At 38.7% G+C, this 21,479-nt stretch overlaps 1 pseudogene across 1 annotated transcript in view; it reads left to right on the forward strand.

Moving 5' to 3' along the window:
• Positions 1–21,479, forward strand: part of LOC308241077 (large ribosomal subunit protein eL27-like) — a 41,234-nt pseudogene that overhangs the window by 19,065 nt on the left and 690 nt on the right. The window lies entirely within an intron of this gene.

The raw sequence follows: 21,479 nt of genomic DNA on the forward strand, positions 1-21,479 counted from the left end.
AAGGAACCTCCCCCCAGCCCCCCGAGTGCACAAATTTTGTGCACCGGGACTCTAATATATATATAGTGGTCAACTATTACTGCTAGCTGCAAGTGATCATCCAAGCATTGACTCTCACTCTGTGGCTCTTAGGGGGATAGTGGGCTTAGACCGGGCTAAGGAAAGCAGGGAGCATGATTGTGAGTGCTTTTTCAGCAGCTGCAGGTAACTTCCTTTGTGCAAAGCACTTAATCTCCTAGCTTTTCAATTTACAGCTCTGTAAAAATGAGTCCAACAAATATTAACTGACCTTGAAGTGATTTGGTGGCATCCTAATAAAAATTATAGAAAGCAATATCAATCACTAGATAAACATTTAGGGATAATTTTCTTTTATTTAATGGTTTTGAGTTCCTGGGCTTTTCTTTATTTTTTGACTGATCTTTTCTTTTTCTGCACCCCATTTCATGCGCCAAGTCAGCATGTCAGTAAGACTAGCTGAACGTTCAGTGTTGGAGATAGCTGCTCTCCTGTGATGCTCTCAGTCTACAGTCTCTAACATGCCCATGCAGGATCTAATTCACAATGACAAAACTCTTAGGAGTGTGCATTTTCAATAGAGCAAGTAGTACAGGCACAACTATCTACAGATGTTGCCATGTCTAGAAAACACTTGAATGAATGTCTGAATGACTGTGTAGAAAAAAAACACTCGAGACTTGTAATATCACATTTGAAATCATTTGAACTGTAAGAAATGCTTGTTTCTGAAAGTTTCATTGATTTATCCATTCAGCAATGATATATTAAGCTTCTATTTGTATTCCTTGCTTTTCAGTTTTGGAAATTAAGGATATAGCAGTAAAGAACAGAAATAAAGCTTATGTTCCTTGTCAGGAAAGCTATACATAACCACATAAGCAAATTATACTAAAATGTCAACAAAAGCCATAAGGACTGTAAATATAGCAAAACAGGGTTGTATGGGCCCTTCTGTAAAGGAAAGCTACTTATATCAAGTGGTCAAGAAAGGCTCTTTGAGTGGTGGCAGCTGCTCTAAGACCTGAATGATAAGAAAACATAAACCATCAGATGAGAAATTTCCATCTGCTGCCACCACATCTCCCCACTCATGAACTCTGACCTCCTTCCTGGTGCTAGTGATGAACTACCCCTGCTTGTCTCCCTCACTTGTCAACTAGATTCCACCCTCTCTTTCCTACTCAAGGGAATCACACAGAAATTATCTTTTTGCTCTACTGCAAGACTAAATTTTCACTTTCTAATGGTTAATTAGAGACATTGCATATTGACACATAAGCATATTGTTAATTTTTTCTATGTTAAAAAAATACTCTCCAGTTCCCCCCTCAATTATTCACTCCCTTTCATTGGAGATTTCTTAACACTCTTTCCTCCTTGTCTTTGCCACTCTGCTTTTGGAGCCATTCCAGTCATGTTTTACCCTCAGCACTCATTGAAGCAGCTCATATCAAGTTCAAGGATAATCATAATGTTGATAAAGACAGTGGTTAACTATCTAAACCTGACCTATCAGTAGCACTTGACAGAGTTGATTGCTCTCTTTCCTCAAGTACCAGCTTCACTAGAAATATTGGATACCACACTAGCCAGGATTTCTGCCCATCTCACGGTCTGTTCCTTCTCATATCCTTTGATAGCATCCTCTCATCTTCTCTCGACTTTGGAGTTCTCTGTAGCTCAGCTCTCACACTTTCTCTCCTCTGCATCCATATTCACCACTTAGGCAATTTCATGGATATAAATCCCATCTCTATATTGGTCACTTCCTAGTTTATCTCTCCAGTTTGGTTGCCCAAACTTTCATATCTACTAGTGTATGGTTGCCTGATACATACAAATACAAGCCTAATACTGTTTCAACTTAATATGTCCCCCCAATCCCTGTGGCCTGAGAAAAGAATTTGTCGCTTTCACCAAAAGGGGAAACATGGGAGAAGAAACAGTTTTATGATAGAAATGAAAGCATTCTGTGTTAGACCAGTGTCTTCAGGGTCATTGTTCATGTTGGACAAAAGTTCAAGAGATGATTAGGGCTGGAGTTGAAGAGTTGGGGGAATGTTTCTGATTTGCATAGCAGCCCAGCTTTCAGAGATATGACTTTTGTTCGTCCACTGCCCATTTACTAGTGTGAGCTTTTGAATTTAGACAAGAAGAAAAATTTATTTTTTAGTGTGTTTATTTTTTACTGTATTCTATTTTTGAAATAGTCTGTGTTGTTTGGGGGAGAAAATACACTGAGTGGGCAGATTATTATGATCTCTGAATGCATAATAATCTGGCCACTCAGTGTATATCCTATTCCTATATAATAAAAGGCTAATATGCAAATTGTCCCCTCAACCAGGAGTTCAACAAGCAGGCAGGCCGGCCAACCACCCATGTCCCCTCCCCCTGGCCAGGCTGGCTGGACCCCACCCATGCATGAATTCATGCACTGGGCCTCTAACACACACACACACACACACACACTGAGTGGCCAGATTATTATGCATTCAGAGATCATAATAATCTGCCCACTCAGTGTATATTATAAATAGACTAGAGGCCCAGTGCACAAAATTTGTGCATTCTTGGGGTCCCTAGGCCTAGCCAGCAATCCCCGGGGCAGGGCTGGCCAGGTCCTGCCGGCTGCTAGTTGCTGGACAGGGCCTGCTGGATGGGGGAAGGAACCGTGGGAGGTTGGCTGGCCATGGGAGGTTGGCTGTGAGAGTGCACTGACCACCAGGGGGTAGCTCCTGCATTCAGCATCTGCCCCCTGGTGGTCAGTGTACGTCATAGTGACTGGTCATTCCGGTCATTCTGGTCATTCGGTTGTAATGGTTGCTTAGGCTTTTATATATATAGATTTGCCTATCCTATTTATATTATCGAAAGCATTTATATTATTTTAAAAGTATGATATTACTAAAAAGTATTTGTGCAATTAAAATAAACACTATCATTGCTATAGGTATTGAAATATCAATACTATGATGTTGTATCCGATATTGAAAAGCTTACAATCTTAGAAATAACACCTATAAAACAGATATTCTTAAAAACAGAACAAGTCATAGTAGGTACTTCAGATACTTTACCAGGTTCTATTTTATAGGAATAAAGTTTACCCCTAAATAATTATAGCAAATCAGGGGGCAATGGTCTTATATTACTTGAAGGATGTGAAATTTACTATCATAAGTCAGTTTAACTAAAATATATTTTAAAATACTTCAATTAGAGACAAAAACTGTCTGATGATGCCAAATTTAGATATTCTCATGGTTCATTATAAAAATTAAATTGCTCTTTATTGGTTAGATTGATATTGAACATGATATTTAATTTGAAAATGTCTGGGGGAAATTTAGAAAATCAAACTTATAAGGCATATATCCCATGTAATTCTAATTAGAGAATTGTTTTGTATCCTAACTATATTTGATGCAAAACAAAGAATATTAACAGTTTCCTGCATGAAAAGATTTAAGATAAATAAAGAAATGAGAAATTTCTACATAGGTGAGCTTTTTTTTTTTTTTTTTTTTTTTTTAAGAATAAAGCCAGGCCATTTTTTTTTTAAAAAAATTATTCATTATCTATTGATATATAATAAAATACCCCAACTCTTTGGGGGCTCTTCTTGGATGATGGCTACAACAACCATTGACTATTCACTATATGAAAATAACCTTCTTTCTTCTTATTTTTGTGTCCTTCTTTTCCCTCTGCCTAGCCCATGCCCCCAGAGCTGCTTCCCCAGAATAGATTGTGTTTTATTTTTAAACTAGAGGTCCGGTGTATGAAATTCATGCACAGGGCAGGGGGTGTGTGAGCCTCAGCCCAGCCTGCACCCTCTCTAATCTGGGACTGCTGGCTCCCAACTGCTCGCCTGCCTGCCTTCCTGATTGCCCCTAACCACTTCTGTCTGCCAGCCTGATCACCCCCTAACCACTCCCTGCCAGCCTGATTGATGCCTAACTGCTTCCCTGCCAGCCTGTTTGCCCCTAACTGCCCTCCCCTGCAGGCCTGGTCACCCCTAATGCCCTCCCCTGCAGGCCTGATCACCCCTAACTGCCCTTCCCTGCAGGCCCAGTCGCCCCCAACTTCCCTCCTCTGCTGGTCTGGTCACCCCTAACTGCCCTCCCCTGCAGGCTTGATCACCCCCAACTGCCCTCCCTTGCAGACCTGGTCCCTCCCAACTACCCACCTCTGCTGGCCATCTTGTGGTGGCCATCTTGTGTCCACATGGGGGCAGCCATCTTGTGTCCACATGGGGGCAGCCATCTTGTGTGTTGGAGTGACAGTCAATTTGCATATTACTCTTTTATTAGATAGGATAGAGGCCTGGTGCATTGTTGGGGGCCAGCTGGTTTGCCCTGAAGGGTTTCCCTGATTAGGGTGGGGGTTCCCTTGGGGCATGGGGTGGCCTGGGCAAGGGGCCTGTGGTGGTTGCAGGCCAGCCACACCCCCCAGTGACCCAAGTGGAGGCCCTGGTATCTGGGATTTATTTATCTTCTATAATTGAAACTTTGTAACATTGAGCAGAGGCCAGGGCTGGCCAGGAAGCTTGGCTTCCTCCATCGCTGGGTGCAACCCAAGCCTCCTGCTCTCTCCAGCTCCGTGGCTGCCACCATTTTTGTTGGGATTTATTTATCTGCTATAATTGAAACTTTGTAGACTTGAGTGGAGTCCAGGGCCAGCCAGGGTGTGCGGAAAGCTTGGCTTCCTCCATTGCCAGGGAAACCCAAGCCTCCTGCTTGCTCTGTGGCCATAGCCATCTTGGTTGGGTTAATTTGCATACTCACTCCTGATTGGCTGGTGGGCGTGGCTTGTGGGTGTAGCGGAGGTATGGTCAATTTGCATATTACTCTTTTATTAGATAGGATGTTTTAATTAAAGCATAGTTATACAATATTATATTAGTTTCAGGTATACAACATAATGATTTGACATTTACATACCTGATGGTGTGGTCAATACATTGAGTTTAGTAATCATCTGTCTACATGAAAAGTTATTACAATATTATTGACTATATTTTCTGAGCTGTACATTGCATCTCCATGGCTTATTTTTTAAGATTTTTTTTTCTTTATTGATTAAGGTATTACATATGTGTCCTTATCCCACCATTGCCCATCCCCTCACTCATGCCCTCACCCCCCTGTTGTCTGTGTCCATTGATTAGGCTTATATGCATGAATACAAGTCCTTTGGTTGATCTCTCCCCCTTACTCCCACCCTCCCCTACCTTCCCTCTGAGGTTTGACAATCTGATTGATGCTTCTTTGTCTCTGGATCTGTTTTTGTTCATCAGTTTATGTTGTTCATTATATTCCACAAATGAGTGAGATCATTTGATATTTATCTTTCTCTGACTAGCTTATTTCACTTAACATAATGCTCTCCAGGTCCATCCATGCTGTTGCAAATAGTAAGAATTTCTTCTTTTTTACGGCAGCATAGTATTCTGTTGTGTAGATGTACCACAGTTTTCTAATCCACTCATCTGCCGATGGGCACTTAGGCTGTTTTCAAATCTTAGCTATGCTAAATTGTGCCGCTATAAACATAGGGGTGCATATATCCTTTCTGATTGGTGTTTCTACTTTCTTGGGATATATTCCTAGAAGTGGGATCACTGGGTCAAATGGGAGTTCCATTTTTAGTTTTTTGAGGAAACTCCATACTGTTCTCCACAGTGGCTGCACCAGTCTGCATTCCCACCAGCAGTGCACTAGGGTTTCTTTTTCTCTGCATCCTCGCTAGCACTTGTCATTTGTTGATTTGTTGATGATAGCTATTCTGACAGGTATGAAATGGTACCTCATTGTCATTTTGGTTTGCATCTCTCGGATAATTAGTGACTTTGAGCATGTTTTCATATGTCTCTTGGCCTTCCTTATGTCCTCTTTTGAAAAGTATCTATTTAGGTCCTTTGCCCATTTTTTTGATTGGATTGTTTATCTTCCTTTTGTTAACTTGTCTGAGTTTCCTATAAATGTTGGAGATTAAACCCTTATTGGAGATAACATTGGCAAATATGTTCTCCCATGCAGTGGGCTCTCTTGTTGTTTTGTTGATGGTTTCTTTTGTTATAGAGAAGCTTTTTATTTCTTTTAATTAAATATTTTTTAAAGGAATGAGCCAATTAGGGTGCATTGAGCTTAGAAAAACCAAAACGTTTGGATACCACTCTTGTGTGTGCTTTTTAAATGCTTCAACTTCCCCAAGTTTATGAGCCCAGAACAAACACAATTAAAGTCATTGGGGAAAAAAGCTTAAGGACTAATTTGAGATGCACACTTTTAATAAGTCAACATTTGTTATATCTAGCAAACTTGGCATATAGAGTTGTGGTCTTAAGGAGGTAAAATGGGGAATGAGGAAATATGGGGATAGAAGAGCTTGTGTCCATTGACCAGCATAGGCATTATTCCCCTCATTCTTGATACTGAGTCCGTGGTTTATATTTACAAAGTCTTGGCCACATGGCTAACCCGAGAATCACCTGTGAAACCATGCACACTGTCTCTTCGGCTTTCTGGTGGAATCCTCATTGTGTTTGTTTTCTGAGGACAACATGCCTTCCTCTCCCCTCTTTCTACTCCTTATAGGTTTTCAGATGATACTGAAGTTGCCTAGAAATGGTTTCTGTGGCTCTGAGCCAGCGAGAAGGACTCTCAACTTTCTCTTGTGCAGTGTCTCTCTTGTTCCTTTTTAACGACTTCTCATTGCTGGGGCTCTCCTGGCCACCCTGACATCTGCTTCAAGCTCCTGCGTCCTATCTCAGGAGGGAAGCTGGGAATTGGGATTTGTAAAGGGGTGCTTTTCATTGAAGTAAGAATTCTTTTGCGGCTTTCCTATACAGCCTTATCTGTCTCTGAATATGTGATCTGCATGGTAGATGTAAACAAATGTGTAGAAGGATCTGCAATTTCTTCTCTCTGGATCATCAGGTAATCTCTAGTTGGCTGGCAAATTCCCAGATTTCTACAGAGCTGGCACGTCAGTGGAAAGGAAGAGGTGAGTTCCAGGTTGCGGCTGGCTGGAAGCCTGTAGTGGGCCAACGGTGACAGTACATGTTGGAAATGCATAATGTAAGAGAAGCACATTCTCCACTCCGGGTTGTGCTTTTATTGAATTGCCATTTGCTGCTCCCACTGCCCCTGTCCTACTTCTGTTTAAAGATCCATTTCTGAAGGAGTGTCCTTCCTCTCACTTGTCACAGAGAGCAATGGGCAAACATCATTTAAAACATTGGGAAATAAAAATGCCTTTAACTGAGAGGGCTAATCAGCAAGGAGCCAAGATTTCAAATCTTAGATGCTTGGACCCTGAACATGGAAAATCCTAACCCTTAGTGTTGCTTCATGTTTCAAGTAAGGAGCGCATGTCCATAAAATGGAGCTGAGGCCACTGCAGAGAGCCAAGGGTTAAAGTGACATGACTGGAATTGGCGAGTGTACATGGCTTGGGGCTCGTCCCATCTAAGAAAGGGAGTCCATCTCCAGGTCTCTCCCCCACCACCCCTTCTCACTGTCCTGTGGCTTTCTGTGCTTAATTGTAAATTACTCTTCCTTGTCTCATTTTCCATTTTCCTTGTGTCAGTGAAGAGATTCGGAAAGTGCTGGGGCTGCGTTCCCAGTGGAGGAAGCAAGCCGTGCTCAGGGCCTGTGAAGGCCGCTCACGCCCGGCTCGGGAGCTAGTGACACTTAGGAAGCTTAACTTCTTATCTTCCCCATTTTACATTTTTGTGATACATCTTACAGAAACCCACCCTGGGGAGAGAAGGGCCAGTTGCCTCTTTATTACACTGTAGAAGAGCCACATTAGCGTTCCAGTCTATATATTATGAAATTAAGTGGATACCCTTGGGGTTAATTCCTTGTTGTAATTGTAATGAAAAGAAACAATTTCTAACCCTCCATTTAAGATCTATAACTATTAAAATCCACTAGTCTTAGTGACTCCTGGGGCCAGTGGAGTGCTTTAGTGTGTATGAAAAAGGGCACTCCTACAGTGTCCAATATCCGTAATTTAAAAAATAACAACCTCCAAGTGGGAAAACTAACAAATGAGTTTTCCATTTAGCCCCTCCCTGCTGTTTACTCGTGGTGTGTGATATTCATCAACAGTGTGAAATGATATGCATGTAAAAATGACGGGCCTGGGTTCTAGGATTTCGGCTGGACCAGAGGAGGGGAAGGGTCCAGCATGATGTTCTACAGGGTGAGATTTTGAATGAATCATCAGAAAGGACGGAGCTGGGAGAATTGGGAGAAAGGGCCCTATTTATTCGAGGAAACCAGCACCTTTGCTTGCTCCCCCGCTGTCCCCAGAGATTCCTCTGCTGATCTGAGAGTGGTTTCAACACAGGCTTTCAACTGCAAATGGTTTCAGCTACAAATGGATACGTGTTTTGCTTTATTATATTTAGGCTGCTATAATTCAGTTTATAGTTAGCAGCCCAAAATGTACCTTCTGCCTATGACATCTGATTTAATTTTTTTTATTACAGCTATTATAGCCATTAAAACACCAAACTTACTAGTGTATTATCATCTGACACAGTGTAAATCACTGGTTGGTACATGCACAAGGGATGATGACAATAATTTAAAATAAAAGAAAGGGACGTTTCAGTTCATAATAGAGTTCGTATATAAAAAGAAGGAGACTCTGTGAGGCTCCTAGGGTTTCTGGTGGGAGTTCTTTTTAATAAATGTGTTTGTTCAGTTGTGGTTGACACAATCACAGCTCTTTTTCTCTCCTTTCACTCATCTTGTACCAACGGCTTCAGAAGGAAGAAAAAGCCAGTTGCATGCTTGACAGCAAAGGAGCAAACTAAGAAATAATTGTATTTAAAAAGTTTTATTCTATCGTCTCAAGAAATGTGATGGAAAGTTCTACTTAGAGATTTTGTTTTGATAATATATTGTGTTGTATGTCACAGCACATTGGGGCACATTTCTATTTTGGGTGAATATGCCCTGTTACTTCATGCGACACAGCGCCCAGTGACTTGTGAGGTGTCTCAGAATGCTCAGGAAAAGTCATTACCCCTCTGCTGTTCGCATGCCATTGGCAAATCTCGCCATTCCCAAATTTGTCTCTTCTGCAGTCATTTCAGAGTGCCAGCAGAGGGCTGGTAATGGCCCATCATGTCTAGGTCACTGGCTTGTATCCGAACCAGGCAGGTGGTCTCAGTGAAATTAGTGGTCCTGTCTCAATCCAGTTCCCAGTGTCCTCCAGACCACTCAATCACAGCATTTTGCCGGCCTCAGCAATGAGCTGCTCACTTGTCCCTAATTTTGGAGAGAAGCTTTTGAGAAGCTCTCACATGAATATTACAACAAAAGGAGAACTGCTTTGCAGTGAAGTCTACCTGGAGTATCTAACCCTTGATGTGATAGATTATGTCTTTTTTATTTTTAAACTGTTTTAGACTTACACAAATTTGCAAACACTGTACTAGAAGTTAACATATACTTTCACCCAGCTTTTCCTAATATTAAAACACACATAACCATAGCACAATGATCACAAGCAGGAAGTTCAAACTGCTATAAAATCCTTAAATTAATTCCAATTTTTTAAAATGTCCTCAAATTCAAGCTTATTTGAATGTCATTTTCTTTTTTTTTCAGGATTCCATCTCAGAATCTACATTGCATTTACTTGTTATGTCTTTTTAGTCTCTTCCAGTCTGCAACAGATTCTCAGTTTTGTCTTTCAATACCTTGATATATTTTCCAGGGTACTGGTGAGTTATTTCATGGATTCTCTCTGAACTGGGTTTGTCTGCTGTTTTATCATCATCAGATGAAGGTTGTGCATTTTTGGCAAAAATATCACAAATGTAATGTGTGAGTTATATGAATAGTACATGATGTAGATAAGTCTTATTAGTGACTAGTGGCCCGGTGCATGAAATTCGTGCATGGGTGTGTGTGTGTCCCTAGCCCGACCTGCACCCTCTTCAATCTGGAACCCCTTGGAGGATGTCTGACTGCTGGTTTAGGGATCGGGCCTAAACTGGCAGTCGGACATGCCTCTCACAATCTGGGACTGCTGGCTCCTAACCACTCTCCTGCCTGCCTGCCTGATTGACCCATAACCGCTCCTGATTGACACCTAACTGCTCCCCTGCTGGCCCGATCGCCCCCAACTGCCCTCCCCTGCAGGCCTGGTTGCCCCCAACTACCCTTCCCTGCTGTCATTGTCGCACCCAACGCCCTCCCCTGCAGGCCTGGGCACCCTCAACTTCCCTCTCCGCCAGCCCAATCACCCCCAACTGCCCTCCCCTGCTGGCCCGATAGTCCCTAACTGCCCTCCCCTGCCAGCCTGATCGTCCCCAACTGCCCTCCCCTGCTGGCCCAATTGCCCCCAACAGCCCTGCCCTGCTGGCCTGTTCACCCCCAACTGCCCTCCCCTGCCAGCCTGGTTGCCCACAACTGCCCTCCCCTGCTGGCCATCTTGTGGCAACCATCTTGTGGTGGCCATCTTGTGGCGGCCATCTTGTGATGAGGTTGGGGGCAGCCATCTTGTGATGGCTTCGCATGACACCACCTAGGCTTTTATTATATAGGATGATGTTGACCATGATCACTTGTTTAAGAATGTGTCTGCTGGGTTTCTCCATAATAAAGTTACCATTTTTCTTGATACAGTAATTTTAACATTCAAAAGTTTAAGGTCTTTGTAAGGAGGTATGTGTTTGTGTGTGTATGTCAAGGAAGAGCCACCCTTCTCTCAATTTTACATTTAAATAAGCCTAACATTTTTTCCACAACCTGCATTTTGCAACCAGTTAGTATTGGAGAATCTCAAATACTTGATGTAAAATCATCCTTGGTGCTATGATCCTATGACAAGAACTGTGATACTGTAGCATGAGAACAATGCAAGCTTGTGGCCTGCACTTGGAGGCAAGGAATCTGACCCTGGTCAGTGCCAGATGTTGGCATTAGTTACTGGGCCAGGAAGATGAGTAAAATATGAAGTATAATTTGAGCTGTATTCCTGAGATCACTTGTTTATTTCATTAATATGTGTAATTTTCTTTGGTATGTGTCTGTTTCTGCCACTATACTGTAGCCCCAGGAGGCTGCGAATTATAAACCAATATGGTTCATAACTGTATTATTTTCCATCTGCAAGGTCCCTTAATCATGTAACATAACATATTCACAGGTTCCAGGAAATAGGGTGTAAACATCTTGGAGACCTACCACATTTGCTGAGGGCCTGAATGAGACTAACGTTGTTAGTAGGAGACCAACATTTTATGAGTCACAGAAATATTACCAGGAGACAGAGACCTCTTTCTACTGTTTTTTTTTTGTTTTGTTTTGTTGTTGTTGTTGTTTGTTTGGTGTGTGTTTGTGTGTGTGTGTGTGTGTTTTTTTTTAAGGATCATTACATGTTAGGTACTTGTGTTTGGTATTTTACATAAAAATGTAAGATTGATTTTATTCTCTCTATTTTTCACATGTGGAAACTAAGGTATCAGAGGGCTTAGTAATTTACATAGCTAATAGATGGCAGAGGTATAAATTTATTCTTTAGTTCTTTAGTAAAATTTTAATTTACTACTTATGGCAAAGAAAGCAGTTAGGATGGTAAAGTTCCCTGTAGCCGAAGTCTCCCCCTATCTATCTATTATCTATCACATATCTCTATTATATGCTTTTCTATTAAACAATAGCCTTTGAAGTCTTGGAATGAAAATCAGAACTGAAAAGTGAAAATAGCCATGAATAGATCAAATGGACTATGAATTGGGAATGTAAAATAAATCAAATAATTTTATTAATATTTAAAAATAAAAAAATATGGATACAATAAAAACACTAAATTTTCCTTCTAGGAGTTGTAAAGTTTTCAACAGTCATGTTGGCCTTTTTAAATTACACAGGTCACATTGGAACTATGATAGATCTGGAATTGAATTAGTAAAGGAGGTTCATTATGAAATTAATATTGCAGTTGATGATTGCTGGATCAAGGGTACAAAATATTCTGAGAGATCATAAACTCAGAGTAAGTTATAAGCATGTTAAAACTGCATCAAGTTGTTATGGAAACTCATAGAAATACTCCCAAAGAAGGTTTTGACCATAGGGACATACAATTATTATGACAAGTTATATTTATCAGTATAAAAAAACATTTTCTTTCTTTTGGACTAAGGCACTGGACATTAAGGCTTCCCCCTTAGTGTTTCCTGTTTTTGCTGGGGTTTGTATTCTTTGTCTACATGGCACTATTAACATCCTCAGAGGCCAGCAATCAGTGAAATCCATCCAACCACTGGACAAAGATTCTTCTGAGATTAGCTAACAGTTTAGGTGTCAGATCATTCCTGCCTCTGATATTCTGCCAACTCCATTGTATAGGAAACTTCAGATATCTAAAGGCTGCCTTCCATTTGTGGTTCCTTTATTCAGGGCATAATATTTCTGACATGTACTTCAGCTATTAGAAATTTCAGTTTCCAAATACTAAGGATACAACATTTTCCTGCAGTTTTTCTAATTGCTTCTTATTTCTCTGAGTTTTTTTTTTTAAGTCTTCAGATCTTAAATAAAACTTTTGATAAATATACCTTACATTGAAGTTTAAGCATTACTTTTGATTATTCCTTTCCTCCTTTTCAGGTGTACATTCTTAATATAGAAGACAATTATTGCTTATGGAGTTTGTAAGGCTGAGACTAATTTAGGATTCCTTGAGCCCGGTCAAGGAGTCAATGAAAATAATGTCTTACTTAGAGCTTGTGACTTGTGATCATCTTAAACAGCTATATATATGTTGGGAATAACACATATTAATCCAGACAGAATTACTCCTTCCAGCCACTCTTGAATAGTTTAATTCCTCTTCTTGATGGTCATCCACTTATCTCAGAAGTGCTACTGTCTAAGCTACTCTCTGTAGATTTATAGATAATTCAAGAGAATAAGAAGCTCAGAAGCTGACACGAGCCTCATATATAAGTTCCCTAAATATGCTCATGATGTGGAACAAAAGAAGCTCAGAGATATAAATTGAGAAATTGGGAACTTTTTGATTTGTATTATAATCTCTGAAAGAGTTTGTAAATTAGAACATATCTTCTGAACTTGTCTCTGACACAGCTTGTTTGACCTTTAAATTGACTAATTCATTCAATAAAACCAAGTTTTATTGTTTGATGATTATGTTTCTCTAAATTGCTTGACTTAGTCAAACAACATTATATCTATTTACATGCAGACACTGCCCAACAAGTCTATAAAATTAAGATAGCCAAACCCCTCTCTTATGCAAAAGTGTCTGTATTTGTCAGGTATCACTGGAGAAACAGAACAAGAAATACATAGTATAAGAAATTCACTCAGACAATGATGGATGCTGGCAAGTCCCAAGATCTGCAGGGTGAGCTCGTGAGCCAGAGACTCAGGAGAGCCAATGGTGTACTAGTAGTTCCAGTCTGCAGGCTGGAGTCTTGAGACCCAGGAAATGCTGATGTTTTAGTTTGAGTCTAAAGGCAAAAAAAAAAAAAAAAAAGCCAATGTTCTAGTTAAAAGGCCATCAGGCAGGAAGAATATTGTTACTTACAGAAAGGTTAGCATTTTTGTTGTATTCAAGCCTTCACCTGATTGGATGAGGCCCATCCACATTGTGGAGAGCAATGCGCTTTACTCAGTTTTCCTATTTAAATGTTTAATCTCATCCAAAAACAGCTTCACAGACACATCCAGGATTATGTATGACCAATTATCTGGGCACTCTGTGGCCCAGTCAAGTTGACAAATAAAAATTATTCAATACAGTGTACAAAGGGCAGAGTATTTTAAAGTGTTTTAAAACACTACATTTTTACCAATTATGGACTCAATCCCAATAGCCTGTTCAGGGTACAATTTTCCCCCACTTAAAACATTAAAATGCATGTTAGAGTTCAGTAATTGATAGAACAACGAATGGCAAGATATTTGCTTCCTCATTCTACACGAATCTCAAAGACTAACATAGGCTTTGCTCTGCTTTATGAAAACCCAGAGGCTACAGCCAGTGATATTACCTAATTTCTAATTCTTCCTAGTTTCTGTATTCTTGATAAGCCATGTTTGCATGGTAACTCTCTGCTGTTTAGCAGTCTCTTGTGTCCACTTGTGAAGGATGCCCTCAGCATATTCTTTGCAGTCACTGGGGAAGTCACATGGCCTCTGGCTGTGACTCCATCAGTTCATGTTGCTGGCTCATTGTCGTTCTGTTGGCATCTGAGGAGAGGACAACATGGATCCTGTATCTAAATGCTGCAGAAACGATGATTAGAGGGAGAAGTGTCAGCAAGTTACTGTAGAAAAAGATTTTCCTGTAAGTAATAAAGAGAAGTGTGTTGTTGAAGATTATAAACCCAACCACAGCATCAGACCCAACCCTTTAAAGTGAACTTGAGAGTTTTCAAAAGCAGAGACGAGCTCAGTGGGATTCCTAGGTTATGCATTCGATTTTAAATGGATTTTTTTTGTGGAGAAAAAATACCATTTGGTTATTCTAAAGAGTTTAGGTGATAAGAAAAATACATTTTATTTGTAAATGCTTAAACTTTTGAATATTTTTCAGTATATTTTTAACATTTCTCTTAACTCTTGTTCATTAACTAATCTTCTTCCTTTATTTTAGAGCCTTAAAAAAACCATATTCCCACAACCCCACCATCCAAACACAGTTTATTTCTCTTTATGATTCCATTAAAAGTTATTTGTATAATTCATGGTTCTGTATAACTATACTAATATATATATATATATATATATATATATATATATATATATATATATAATTCTTTATCTGGCCTCATTGAAAGTGTTCCTTTTTCTTCCTTTGGGAAAAATTTTCTATTCCATTTTCAATCTTTATCCAATATCAGACATGATGATATGGTAAAACTTGTATGTGTGATAAGCAAGCAGTTCCTCAGTTTTATCCATGACTTCAAGTAAATATTAGGTGATGAATTGACTGGCATAGAGGCAACCAAAGTACTTTGCAAGGCATTCATATGAAGTTTATGAGTGAAACAGTGATATTCTTATAAAATATTATATACATGTATGTGTATATAAAATATATTTTAAAAACATACTTTTGTGGAAAATCTGTCATATGCTATAGTACCTTTTGATTTGGCCTTTAGGATGGGCTATTTTCATAAAAATTTAAGTCTTTTAAAATAGTCTTTTGGCCCTGCCAGTGCTGCTCAGTGGTTGAGTGTAGACCCATGAACCAGGAGTTCAGTGTTTAATTCCTGCTCAGGGAATATGCCTGGGTTGTGGGGTCCATCCCCAGTGCGGGTATCCAGGAGGCAGCCAATCAATGATTCTCTCTCATCATTGATGTTTCTCTCTTTCCTTCTCCTTTCCTCTCTCTAAAATATTAAAAAGAGTCTTTTGAAAAGGATTATGGCAGATCCTGTATTCTATTTTTAAGACAGTGCCGTTTGCATGACAGTGATTAAACTCCTCAGGCCTAGTGATGTTGTATGCTCAGTGAAGATAGAGAAGTATGTTAATGCATCTAAATGAGCAAATGTATTTTAAATAAAGCAAATTTTGATTTTGGAACTGGGTGCCATAAGACGTCACTGAAGGTGAAAGCATATGGCCATGACTGGCGTCTGGTTAAGGGCCCTGAAGTTTTAAAATCCTAATGCTTCCTGCATAAACTGAGCTCCGAGAGGGGAAATGAAGGAATTATCCTTTCTAGATACCCTGGAGTACTGCACTATCAAGTGCATTATGGTGGTTTTATACCTCCTCGAGAGGATCATTAGTCTATTTCTCTACAACAATTTTTATGTTTTTTAATGTACATCAGTGTGGAAGGAATACCTAACTAACCTATTTATAAGAATCATAAAGATTGTTTTTCCTCTTAAAATCATGTTATAAAAACCAATCTTCCCTCTGCTTTATTGCTGGATGTGTTTTCAAGATTTTTATTTTTTATTTTGTGAAACATTTGTTTTCTCTTAAAAAACACACACAACACAGCCATTTTACTGGTCCTTTCTTATTAAAGGAAAAAGAACCAAGGTTAAGAGTGCTTTGAAAAGAGAACAAGTTCCTGAATTGTCTCCAGACATAGTGAATTTAACCCCAAATCTATTGGCAAAATCCAGTACCAACTACGACAGAAACAGGTCTTCCTATTCTTGACTAAAGATCAATCTCCATAGTTACGAAGTGAGAGAATTATACTAAAAATGTTTAAAAGTTCTAACTTGGCAGTAAGCCAATCATAAAAGATTCATTCCTATTACTTGTCTAATTCTGCCAAAAATGCTTGTTTTCTTTCCATAATATAAGCACATTGTGATAAATACACATACTGAAGAATTAGCTTTCTGATGTGAATTTTTGAGATTTGCTGTGTTATCAAGTGATAGATAATGTGTGCATATATGTGAATCTGCCAGGATGGCCAAGCTATTCTATAGTAACAAACAAATTCTCAAATTCTCAGTGGCTGAATACATCAAAATTTATTTCTCCCCTAATGCAGGGCTACAGGGAACTCTGTTCATTATAGTCACTCAGCAGTCCAGGTTATGGTGATTCTATCTCGACCATGTTTCCACTACCATTGTGGTAGGAGGAAGGGATTGCAGTGAATCTAACACTAGCTATTACATCTTGTGCCTGAAAGTGATGTATTTTCCTTCCTCACATTTCATTGGACAGGGCAAGTAATAAGATTATGCCTAACTTCAAAGGAAACAGGAGAACAAGAAATATTGTGAACAGGACTAATGACTCTGGTAGCATAATATCTTTATATGTGTATGTATGAGCATGAATCTGATAGAAAATAAGATGGCTTAGGTAAGATGGAGCTAGAGTTATGACAAAAGCAAGCTGAAGATAAATTCCATGGGTTGTAGAGATTAAACATTTTAGAACAGTTTTAGATTTACAGAAAAATTGGGAAGCTATTACAGTGTTCTAATATAGCCCATACCCAGTTTCCCCTATTATTACATTTTAGATTGACATGGTAATTAGTGATTGAATATTAATACATTATTAACTATAGTCCATACTTTATTCAGATTTCCTTAGATTTTGCCTAATATCCTTTTTATGTTTCAGAATTCCATCGAAGATGCCACATTACAATCAGTCACGATGTCTCCTTAGACTCCTCTTGGCTGTGGCAATTTCTCACATTTTCCTTGTTTTGATGACCTGGACAGTTTTAAGGAATACTGATCAGATATTTTGCAAAATGCTCCTCAATAGGATTTTTTTTCAGATATTTTCTAATGATTAGATTGGGGTTATGGGCTTTTGGGAGAAAGACTACAGAGGTAAAGTGGCATTTCATCATGTGATATGAAGGGTTTGTGCTATCAACATGATTAACACTGTTAATGTTGACCTTGATCACCTGACTCAGGTACTGTTTACAAGCTTTTACACTGTAAAGCTGCTCTTTTCACCCTTCCACACTGTACTTTTGGATGGAAGTCACTATGATCGATCCACACTTACAGAGTGGGAAGCTACGCTCCATTCTCTTGACGGTGGTGTAGCTACACAAATTAGTTGGAATTCTTCTACATGAAGATTTGTGTCTTCTCCCACATTTATTTGTTTGTTTACGTATTTATTCAATCATTTTTACATTACTATGGACTAGTGGATATTTATTTTATACTTTCTGTTATAATCCAATATTACTTTTTTAATTAAAAATTTATAGTTGACCATTTAATAACACAAGTTTGAAGTGCACAGGTCAACTTATATGCAGATTTAGAAAATCAACTGTATTTTCACATTCCCAACTGCTATTTCCCCAATTGCCAATTTCCAACTGTGGATAAAAATGCTGTTTCCTAACTTTATAAAGTATATGATTGTCCAACCACTATGCGGTACACTGAAACTAATACAAAATAATATTGGGTGTAATCTGTAATTGAAAAAAAAAATGCTGTTTTCTATTGGGGTTGGTTGAATCTGTGGGTAAAGAATCACCTATGTGCTGACAGTTGAGTTAAAAGTTATAGGTGCATTTTCTGCTGTGCAGGCTCCATGCCCTTAACCCCAACATTGTTCAAGGGTCAAATGTATTTCTGCTCTTTGTTTTACTGCTGCCTCTTTCCTGGTCCTGTTGAACCATATCATCTGGGGAAGTAAAACTTAGAGCGGCTGCAGCCTCCTTGCAAACAATGATGTGATTTGGTGAGCTGGAGGATGAGGCCTAGTCTGCAGGAAGATGGTAAGACCTGGATCTTTTCTTTTCTTTCTTTCTTTCTTTCTTTCTTCCTTTCTTTCTTTCTTTCTTTCTTTCTTTCTTTCTTTCTTTCTTTCTTTCTTTTTTTTTTTTTTTTTTTTTGGCTACTTAAAGTTTTTGCTGTTGTTGCTCAAATTGCTCTATCATTGACCACTGAAAGCTCCTGTGTCCCCTATCATCAATTTTAAAAAAGCATTTCCTTATTTTCTGGAATGATTGTAGAGATACATTTTTAGAAAGGTGAGTTAGCAGTCCAAATTTTACATCTGCTAAAATAACTTCCATAATTGCAATTATCATATTTTGCTGCCTGGTCCCAAAAGGGAAAACATGAGCAGTGCAGAAAGAGCTAGATTGCTAGAATGGTTGTTTCTGTCCTGTAGAGACTATGTTCTAGCAGTGATAGCTGTAGGAATAACAACCAAATGGGGTTCTTCCACTTTTAGAATGTTTCCAGGAAAAGGGACCCTAGCTTATATTAAGGCATTGAGTGAATTGATTACTTTTTTTCTAATTAGTCTGGAGTGATATATTTTTTATTTTAGCTTCTGTATAGGGCGCATCAGAAATTCACTATATTGTGCATAATGATGACAATACTTTTTATATTTGCTCTGGAGGGCTAAAGCATTCTAAAAATCATTACACCATCTTTTGTCATATAATACTAGTAGAGTGCAATCTCTTGCTTTCTTTGTTACAAAGAAACTAATTGCTAAAGCTGTGCATATAGATGAAAGACTCTTTATCAAGCATTTCCTTACTTTCTGGAATGATTGTAGGGATGAATATACTTCAACTGTTATTTGGTCTTGTTGCCATAGCATGGGCTGCCACTGTCGGTTTGGGTCATAAAGTCTTTGGCTAACTGGTAGACAGTAATCACCATCAATCTGGGCTGGGAGTTTTAATAGTCAGTTCAGGCCTGAAGAGCTCCAACTTGCTCTCCATCTGCCAGCAGGTCTCCTTAGGCAAGAGGATATCGCTGCTATTGGAATAAATAATTTCTCATGCAAAATATTAGAAGGGGCATGAGATAAAGTGATGTTTATTTGAACTGAGAGAAGGGATATTGAATGAAAACAGTGAGGAATGGTGGGAAACAGTGGGATGTCTTGTTTACAGGCAAAAATAGTTCAGAACTACTTCACGCTGGAGAGTGCTCTTGGAATTGGATGAGAAGAGACAAGAGCTAGGAATAGACTCTTAGGCCGACAAACAAATGTTTCTTGGAGAGATTGATTCCTCCATTCGTGATGTAGAAAAGTGAAGGGAATGTGACAGAATGGCACTGTCATTAGGTTTCTTCCATAGCTGAATCCCACATCATTAAGGGACTGGGAATAGAACAGCATTTAAAATTGGTTGCTAAATTGTACTCACAGTCAACACAGGGAACAAAGGTTTTGGGTAAATGTGTTCTCCGCGGCATATGTTGCCTTGTAAGAGGGTTGATGTTTTTCACACCTGATAAAAATTCTCTGTGACCACCTGTGCCATATGCCATTACCAATCCCCTCAGCTCTAGGACCCCTCAGCCAGTACAAAAGATCTCTTTACTACCATTAAAATTCAAAAGACTTGAAAAGCCTCCAGGAGGCACTGTAGAGAATCTGCAGTTAGAATTAAATACCTTTTAGTTGAGGAGAATCAGGTTCACACTGGTCTCTGAACTTGGAAATCTTAGCATTTTCCCCCTGGGAGATGGGGTGTTGAAATCAGATTGCTGAAGCTGTGTTACATGAATGAGAGCTTAAAAAAAGATTAAAGAAGTTTAAGGCAAAGTTCAGATATCTCTTTACTATCTTCCTCAGCACATTGACACAAAAGATTAAATGCAGTTTAACAGAAAAGTAGAAAAATGATTTTAATAGAATACAGTCAGAATTTGGAAACTCAAGGATTGTTATCTATATTCCTAAAAGCAGAATATCCTAAAATAAAATTGAGAAGTCATTGAAGTTGTGTTTGTCTATAATGACTTTCAGAAAAATCCCTATTCATTTTGACCTGAGAGGAGTTAGGGGAAAAAAAAAACACACACAGAAAACTCTCCTAGGAACCAGTATTTTATTTCATTTTCTTCCTGACTCACAATCACACCTGATATATTAACATCTACCAATGGGCTGACATTGTTAAAGACTCTTAGCTGTACTCAAAGTATCATTTATAATAAAAACCCTCTCTCAAAGAAATAATCTTGATACTAGTATACTGGGCTGAAAAAAAATAAACAAAATAAAACTAGTGAAGTTAAAACCTTTAATACCTTATATTTGTATAATCAAGAATTTAAATAAATTTGCTTTCCTCATACTTACCTTTAAAGATTAAATTAAGAGTAAATGACACTTTAGGACATTGTACTTTGACACTACTTGGTAAAGGGAAAAAGGCCCTCCAAGTACCTAACTTGAAGAGCTCCATGCGATTCTGAGAAACGTACTGTTTGAATACTTCAACTTACAGTGTCTTTTCAGTACTCAATTAGCATAATTTGACACAATTACAGGTATAAACATTTTATAGGCACTTGGTAGCAGGAGTGTCAAAAAAGTGTTGATCTCCATCCACTTATATTGGCAACACTCACCCAGTTCTAGCAGGACACTTGAATGAGCAGTGAAATGTGTTCCCTACTATTAATAAAATTCAAAGCGTACTTCATCTTGACACCATATCACAAGTTTGACACTGCGGCTCCTTTCTGTGGGATTTTTGAATCATGGAGACATCCTCTTGCTACATCCCCATCTCAACTAGATGATAATTTGATGCAGACTATTTCAATACATGCCAATATGTATATCTCCCCTGCAACATGAAGGCATATCCACAGAGAAAAGAAGGTATAACTGACAGGTCAACATCATTTTTTTTTTGAGATGGTACCTTAGTGGTTTAAAAAAAATACTTAAGTATGACTTACTTTTACCAATTCTTCTTTTCTCATGCTTTATCAATAAGACTTTGGTGAATATAAATGTCACAAAACAAATAAATTATTTTTAAATGTCCTAATAAAATTCTATTTGTAATGAATTACTTAAAAAATTTCAAACATGGAAGAGGTAATTTAAACAGATGTAAATCATTTTCAAATTAAATAGCATGGAGATTTATTGAAATCAGCAGCTTCATAAAAGGTTTGGTTTAATTTGTTGTTTTCTAAACAG

This window comes from Plecotus auritus, assembly GCF_963455305.1.
Source record: "Plecotus auritus genome assembly, chromosome: 2".
In the NCBI taxonomy this organism is placed as follows: domain Eukaryota; kingdom Metazoa; phylum Chordata; class Mammalia; order Chiroptera; family Vespertilionidae; genus Plecotus; species Plecotus auritus.